At 40.4% G+C, this 6,394-nt stretch overlaps 1 pseudogene; it reads left to right on the plus strand.

Moving 5' to 3' along the window:
• The first annotated feature begins 1,987 nt into the window (after positions 1-1,987).
• On the plus strand, positions 1,988-2,922 carry LOC107181398 (annotated as a pseudogene).
• The last annotated feature ends 3,472 nt before the right edge of the window (positions 2,923-6,394 follow it).

Here is a 6,394-nt window from a genome sequence, read left to right on the forward strand (position 1 = left end):
CCAATTCGCTGTGCGAATCAGCTGTGTTTGCAGTGGGACAACTTCTGTGGTGGAGACACCCCTCTGGGGCTAGACTTGCTTCGATGGGGCTTTGGTTCTCAGTGAGTCTGCCCCCTGAGTGTGTCTTTTATGGTTCCACAGAGCTGCAAACTAGATTGTCCCACTCTGACCTCTGGGCTTCCTGGCTCCTGGATCTCTAGGGAGGTGCTAATCTAGCCTTTGCCTATGGCTATCCAGCAAAAGTCTCCCTGTAGGGCATGGGTGGGGTGGGTCCCACGGGATCAACATGGCGGGGCTAGCAGTTATGGCTGCTCTCAGTCTTGCCCTCAGAGGCTCTGCTTCTCAGTGTCCCGGTAATTGCTGCAACTCCGCATGCACTCCACATCTTAGTATTTTACTTCTGTACTGTGCCTCCTCTGAGTCTCAGTATGCTTTTCTCTTTCCTTCTAGTTGTAGAATTTCCACTCAGTCAGCCTTCCTGTGGTTCTGGATGATGTCCGTTCTGTCTTTTAGTTGTATTTTTGAAGTGGTTGTGCGAGGCAACAATCTCCGGTGTTTACCTATGCGGCCATCTTAGTTTCTCTCCATATCAGTTTTTTATAGGCAGCTTCAAATTACTTTTGGTTGGAAGTAAATATTAAATATGGAACAGCTAAAATTACTTCTGTTTGACTATTGATGAGTTTTAGCTAAATTGAACTTTGTGTTTCTGAACATTTAGGTAAAATAATCAAATCCATATTTCAGTTGTATGTAGTGCAGGAGCTCTTGTGCCCCCTTCCCCTATGACCCCCATCACATTATTTTATTATTATTTAAAAATATATTTTATTGATTTCAGACGGGAAGGGAGAGGGAGAAAGAGAAATATCAATGATTAGAGAGAATTATTGATCCGTTGCCCCCTACTGGTGATCGAGCCCACAAGTTGGTCATGTGCTCTGAAAGAATCGCACCATGACCTCCTGATTCATAGACTGATGCTTAATCACTGAGCACATCAGCCAGGTGACCCCCATCACTTTATATCCTCCCTCTTCTTTGGAGATGGATATGTTGCCTCTGAGAATGGGGCATGCTGTCAGCCTAAGAAAGACCAGCCTGAGTGTATAACAAGTTAATTTGTCAGTTATTAATGAACCAGAATTAGGGTGCTGATTATGTCAATGCTAAGCTGAAAGCTCTGCAAGGATCTTGGAGACCTTACTTTTCTGCTTTACTGAGCAAATTCCTTGTGGGCATTGTTTTTAGAGGCAAGAATTGAATTCAGTGAATCTAAAATGAGGGTGCTGGTTTCAGTCTATAATATTCTGCTCTTTAATAATTGACCATATTGAAAACATTTTATTTTTTAAAATATATTTTTATTGATTTCAGAGAGGAAGGTAGAGGAAGAGAGATAGAAACATCAATGATGAGAGAGTACCATTAATTGGCTGCCTTCTTGAATGCCCCTCACTGGAGATCAAGCCCTGCAACCCAGGCAGGCACCCTGACTGGGAATGGAACCGTGACCTGGTTCATAGGTTGATGCTCAACCACGGAGCCACACCAGCTGGGCTTGAGAGCATTTAAAAATAATAATTCCTTTGAATAAAGCAATTTCAGCTTGTTTCCCCTAATGTGGATGTCATTTTATAGAATACTAGTGTATACCCACTAGTGGTATTACCAGTTACAGTGAAAGAAAGGCAGATAAAAGTCACAGCCACGGTTTAAATGTTTACTATTTTACTTGTTTCACATTTCATCATAGGCAAAGACTTCTTAACTTCATTCTGAGCTCAGTGTTCTCTTCTGAAAAATGGGAATAATGATGGCACTGCCCTCATAGGCTTGTGAATGGATTAAATGAAGTGATGGATAGCAAACACATAGCACTGTAGCTCTCATGACACAAAAATGCGAGGCATTTCTGTGTTTTTTCCACTTTGTATTTTGTGTAACAGCTTGGTACCTCTCCAAGGAGTAGCTTAGGTGTACTTGTATGAGAGTCAGGCTTGTGACTGTGACTAACGGGGCCATAGGTGAGTCAAATCCAAAGAATTATGAATGCTTGTCAAGTGATGAATAAAAAGAATGGAACTTGCTTCACAAGTATTTTATAGGTCTTGCTAGTCACTGTGACTTAGTTTTAGACCAGTATGGTGGAACTGAAGTAGAATCTGAAAACATGAAAGGTCTGTCCTTCACCCGAGTCAGGAATGCTTTACCCCCTGACTAGTGCGGAGAGAACCAGCTGAACCCAACTTCTTCATCTGTTCTTTTGTGAACTTGACTTGGGAACAAATGATGTCATTGCTAAATTAATAAAGCAGACATGATATGTAGTAAGATATAAAGCAGGAATCTAGGATATTTAAATGAGCTGGCAAAGTTTTAAAAATATTTATTGTTTTGGGAGAAGCCACAGCGAGCTGGAGCCTCCTGAGTAATGGAGGAGAAAGTTCCAGTCACAGCGCTGAGAAGCGATCAGCTGAAGAAGAAGCTGCAGACCTCTCAACAAAGCCTACAAAGATATCCAAGTTTGGATTTGCCATAGGTAGTCAGACGACAAAGAAAGCCTCCGCCATATCCATCAAACTTGGATCAAGTAAACCTAAAGAAACTGTTCCAACTCTTGCTCCAAAAACCCTTTCAGTAGCAGCAGCTTTTAATGAAGATGAAGATAGTGAACTGGAGGAAATGCCTCCAGAAGCAAAGATGAGGATGAAGAATATTGGAAGGGATACACCAACATCAGCAGGACCAAACTCCTTTAATAAAGGAAAGCATGGGTTTTCTGATATGGGAGTGAAATATAAAATCTCATCTTGGAAATGTCCATGACCAAGACAGTTAAATGATATGTTTTGAAATTGGGGCATGGGGTGGGTGTAAAGTTAAAAGGAACAGTTTCCTTTTTAAAGAATGATCTAAGACTATCTTGCCAAAACCGGTTTGGCTCAGTGGATAGAGCGTCGGCCTGCAGACTGAAAGGTCCCAGGTTCGATTCCGGTCAAGGGCATGTACCTGGGTTGCGGGCACATCTCCAGTGGGAGATGTGCAGGAGGCAGCTGATCAATGTTTCTCTCTCATCGATGTTTCTGGCTCTCTATCTCTCTCCCTTCCTCTCTGTAAAAAATCAATAAAATATATATTAAAAAAAAAAGACTATCTTTGGAACCACCTTTTTAAAAAAAAATTTTTTTTTAAGATTGAGTGGCACACTAATGAATGAGAGTTTGAAATTAGACGTAATTTATGTTTTACATACATATTTCAAAACATTTGCTAATTTTGTAGTTTCACATAATTAGTTTCCAAATGTTACAGATAATTTTTAAAAAGTCAGAAATGGTACCTTTCTAAGAATTGCATATTTTTTTAGACACAGCCATTAGCACATTAAGAGGGAAGCAAAAAAGTTATTGTCTGTTTAAACTGCAATTACTCTAACTTAACTCCCTTATTAACCTAAACTTTCTGGCTCCCAGGAACAGCCTTATAAAGAGGGAGTATTATATTGGGAGGAAAATGTTACTGGAGTATTGACTGAAAGTGAATTGGATAAAATTAAAATGTTGCTTTTTTCCCTAATGGGCATTTGTTTTGTTTCAAGTCAAACTAGATATTGCATTGCTATCAGTGGATACAGAGGCTTAGCTCTTTAAAAGAAAATTTTTTAAATTTTATGTAAACGGTTGAGTATTTGATATAGCCCACTTCACCTTAATGGGCCTTGTCTGCCTTCATTAGTCTATAAAGGACGACTGCTACCAAAGTAAATCAGTATTTTAAATGTGCTTCTCTTGGTTTTTGTTATTAGCTTAGTTCCTTGTAAGCATTTCCACCAGACTTGAGGCAGGTCATAGGAAACTGTTTCTTTTAAAATACAAACCACCACCAAAATTTTTAAATTACATACAACTTAACTACAGTGGGGCCTTGACTTACGAGTGTCCCGACTAACGAGTTTTTTGAGATACCAGCTGTCTCTCAGCTGAATTTTTGCATTGAGTTGATAGAGTAATTTGAGTTAACGAGCTCCTTAACGAGCTCGGTCTCAGAACGAATTAACCTCCTAAGTCAAGGCTCCACTGTATTTGGCTGTTTTTATTTTTTAAAAGGTAACAGACAACAAAAAAACAACGTGTCAAGATGAGAAATGAGAAAGATGCATTTTCTGTAATTTTGTCTTACCACTTAAGTTACTAATTTGTGAATTCCATTTTGATTTGTACTTAACTACAGGAATTCTTATTGAATACAATAAAATGGTTTATTTTAAGTGTATGCATATTAACCAATGGCCTCTCAAAAGCATATTTTTGATATTGAAAATAGAAGGAAAGAAAATGCATCTTCAAACATTTTATGGAATCTTTGACAAAATAGACTTTGTTAGAGCTATGTGTTTTAGGGTTTTGTTTTGTTTTTGTATTTTTGTATTGTATATGAATTCTTTTTTAATGTGACAATTAGACACATCTTTAAAGGTATAGTCATAGATAAAAGAAAAATGCGATATAATGATTTCCTTGAAAACTTTTACAATGTTAAATTTGCAGGCAGCTTCAGATGGTCTTAATGGTGGTAACTAATCCCTCAGCTCTTTTAAAAAGTAGTAATTCCAGAGAAGCAGCCTGTATATATTCCTAACAGTTTGTTCACTTTCATTTATTAGAGTAAGTCCCAAGTAAAACAATGGAAATGTATATAGAACTATTAGTTCTTACCTACTTGATTTAATGATATCAAGATACATGAATTTAACTCACTTTAATGTAGGCAAACTTTTCATTTTTGTTTATTTTATTGTTAAAATTCCTCTCCTGCATATTCTTTTCTTGACTCAAACGAAATATTAGCCTATGGTCAAGATGGGAGAGAGAAATAACTGAGATGAATGTCTTTACTAAAATACCAATAAATTTTTCAAACTCAAAAAAATATTTATTGTTTTGAAACAGAGTTTTACTAATGTTTAATAAAAGACTTCACTTTAAATTATCAAATCTATCGTATACATAACATTATATGTAAATATATATACAGTACTGGTATATATATATTTATTTGTGAATTGTGAAATACCAAAGTAAAGACTTTTTTAGTTGTTCATTTGGTTTTGAACACCAGCAACTTGAGAGTACTAGTACATATCCAAAAGTGATTTCAGTCCTGCACCTTGATTAGTCAGATCTTGATATATTTTCTATATAGGTGGTTGTGTGGTTTTTAGTTTTACTTGACAGAATGGATTTTTTTCCCTTTTAAATTAGTAAACAAAACTAAACAATGGTCTTCAGTGTGTATTATAGGAAATGCTTGAAAGTAGCTAGAGGGGACACCTAATATAGAGCTGAACTTCTCCTCACCTGTTTAATTTATTGTAGAAAGGCTGGCTAACACATTGTTTCTGTAGAAGTAACTGTAAGGACTTGTTACAGTTCCGCTCTATCCAAGGTGTTTCAGATATTCAGATACTTTAATGGAAATCTTTAAAGTGCCCTTGGCCTGATTTTAGGCATCAGCTAAACAGAATAGACAGACTTATGCTGAATTCCATTAATTAGCACTTTTGCTCTTCTTAAGGTATAGGCCAGTCCTACATTGCAATAACATAAGCAAGTGATTTTTGAATTGCTGAGCAAAGACCCGGGACCCCTCCCTTCTTCCCCCCCAAACCATGGGACCACCCTGAGTCCTGGAGTCCCGCCCTGCGTGGCCGGCACGCTGTGGGACAGCCCCGAGTCCCGGAGTGCCACCCCAATGCCCTGCCTTTGGGTTGTGCACAGTGGCCGCCAGGCCCTGCACTCGTAGTGTACACATGGGGCCACGGAAATCCCAGCAGAAGCCACACAAAGTGAACGCCAGGACCCCCGTGTCCGCATGGGGCCGCAGGAACCCCAGCGGAAGCCCCGTGGAGCACCCGCTGGCCCCACCCCCACTCCCCCCCACCCTGCGTGCCACCATCTTGTGATGGCATTATAGCATGAGGGTCAATATGCATATTACCTCTTTATTATATAGGACTAGAGGCCCGGTGTACAAAAATTTGTGCACTCGGGGGGAAGGGGAGGTCCCTCAGCCCAGCCTGTGGGCCTGTGCCCTCTCGCAGTCTGGGACCCCTCGGGAGATAATGCCCTGCTGGCTTAGACCTGCTCCCGGGTGGCAGAGGGCAGGCCAATCCCTAGGTGCAACCCCTGGTTGGGCTCAGAGCAGGGCCGATTGGGGAGTTGGGGCGCTGCTCCCTGTCATGCACAGAGCAGGGCGGCTTGGGCGGTTGTGATGCCACCCCCAGTCACACTCAGGGTAGAGCCGATTGGGGGGTTGGGGCACCGCCCCCTGTCACACTCAAGGCAGGGTTGATGGGGATGTTGCAGTGCCACCCCCTGTCAGGCACAGAGCA

Source organism: Myotis davidii, unplaced genomic scaffold (genome assembly GCF_000327345.1).
Source record: "Myotis davidii unplaced genomic scaffold, ASM32734v1 scaffold230, whole genome shotgun sequence".
In the NCBI taxonomy this organism is placed as follows: Eukaryota; Metazoa; Chordata; class Mammalia; order Chiroptera; family Vespertilionidae; genus Myotis; species Myotis davidii.